This window comes from Vombatus ursinus, unplaced genomic scaffold (genome assembly GCF_900497805.2).
Source record: "Vombatus ursinus unplaced genomic scaffold, bare-nosed wombat genome assembly UNPS02009835.1, whole genome shotgun sequence".
NCBI lineage: Eukaryota > Metazoa > Chordata > Mammalia > Diprotodontia > Vombatidae > Vombatus > Vombatus ursinus.
In genome coordinates this window covers 14,877,291-14,879,122 of record NW_020949613.1, presented here as the reverse complement: position 1 = coordinate 14,879,122, position 1,832 = coordinate 14,877,291, and positions in this window count along the sequence as shown.

Genomic DNA, 1,832 nt, shown 5'->3' with positions numbered 1-1,832 from the left:
ATGTGAATCAGTATGCAAAGAAAAATGATTACACTAAAATAAAATTATCAAAAATATTTTTAAAGTTCACAGATCCTAGATTAAGAAACATTGTAACTATATGGAGTTACAATAATTGTAGTAGACATGAGAGGATAAACAATAGAGGCATCGTGGAAGAAGAATCAGCAGGACTTAATCAGTAATTGAGAATAAGAGAGAAAAGAGGGAAAAAGAAGAAATTTAGGCAGAAAAAAAGTAAACTCAGGAGGTAGAGTAAGTTTTAGAAGAAAAAAATAATTTCAATTTTGGATATGTTGACTTTGAATACACTGGTGGGACAACCAAAGGGAAATGTAGGCAGCTATTGATGAATATTGGAAGTAATTTTTATGAGAATGAAAAAGATAGACATCAAATTGTAAGTCATTAGAGAAAGAGTGGGTAGTGAGGAAGGGTAAACATTTTGCATGAACAAAATATTTAAGAAGTTTCTCAGTGAAGGAAATGAAAGATATGGAATAAGAGTTGGATTGCTTAAAATAATTAAGATAGTGATTTTTTTTCTCTAATTTTTTTTAATACTTTGAATTTCCCAATTTCCAAAGAGGTATTTTTATTTGCAAACTATTTCACAATTAACTGTAGGTTGACTTCATATTTGTGAAGAGCTTTGAATGTCTAATATTTACACTGACATTTTTCTTATGAGCCTACCACTTATGAGCCCAAGCAGCTTAGGACTGTTTTCATTTTTGTTTTTAAATCAAAATGTCAAACGTTTATTCCTGACAAGTTTTGCCACATTTCCCCAAAATTTCTAATCCAAAGAAATATTTACTTGCTCTTAATTCAGAAAGAACTCACTGTAATTTAAATGCCAGTTAAGTCACCTATCCACATAGTATCAATTCAAAATACAAAGTGTTATAGTCTCAAAACTGAGAATGACAGGTAACTAAAAGGGAGGAATGTCATAGAATCCTTGTGAATTTTTATTTTATCCACAAATCTAAGTTAAATACATCCAAGGCCACCCATGACTAAACATTATATAGTGTCAGTTTTGCATGGTAGAGAAACAGAAGACATACAAAAGAGATGAATTTTGATAATCATATTTGTTATCACTTTTTAAATGACTTTCATAGAAAATTATTTCACAGAAGCATAGATTAAAACACAAAAAGGGAAAAGGAAAATAAAGTTATACAGTAAGAAACATTAAATAATTTGGAATCAATTAACTGCAGTCATTAACATTCTGTAACAATCCAATTAAATGGTTTGATTTGTAGTTTCCATGACATTTGTTATACAGATGTACATTAAGATAGACACACACACATGCACACACACACACACACACACACATATATATTTAGAAGTACTCCAAGTACCATCATTCCTAAGGGAAGTGCAAATAGATATTTCTTGCTAGAAAAAAAATACAAACATATATATACCTTTATACATAGCTAAATAAATAAAGACTTCTTCCCTTCCTGCTGTGTACCCCTCTCAACTAAAATCCTGGTGTATTAAAGTTTATTCTTCTATTTATTTTAGAACCTGAGTTAACATTCATATGTGAAATCCAACGGAAAACAGCATCTTTAACTGAGGTCTCAGATTCTTATTGGAAACTCATCCTTCTAGCACTGGACAAATATTCAGGGCAGAACTCCCTAAGAAAAGGTATGCATATATTATTTGACTAATACCTAAAACATCTAAGTAGTTTTAATTGCTTCTTGCCTTCTTTGGCTTTCAAGCTTGAAACTAGCCCTAGAAGTTTTTTTTTTTTTAATTACGGCTTTATAGAGGGACATCCATCTGGGGCCAAAATATCC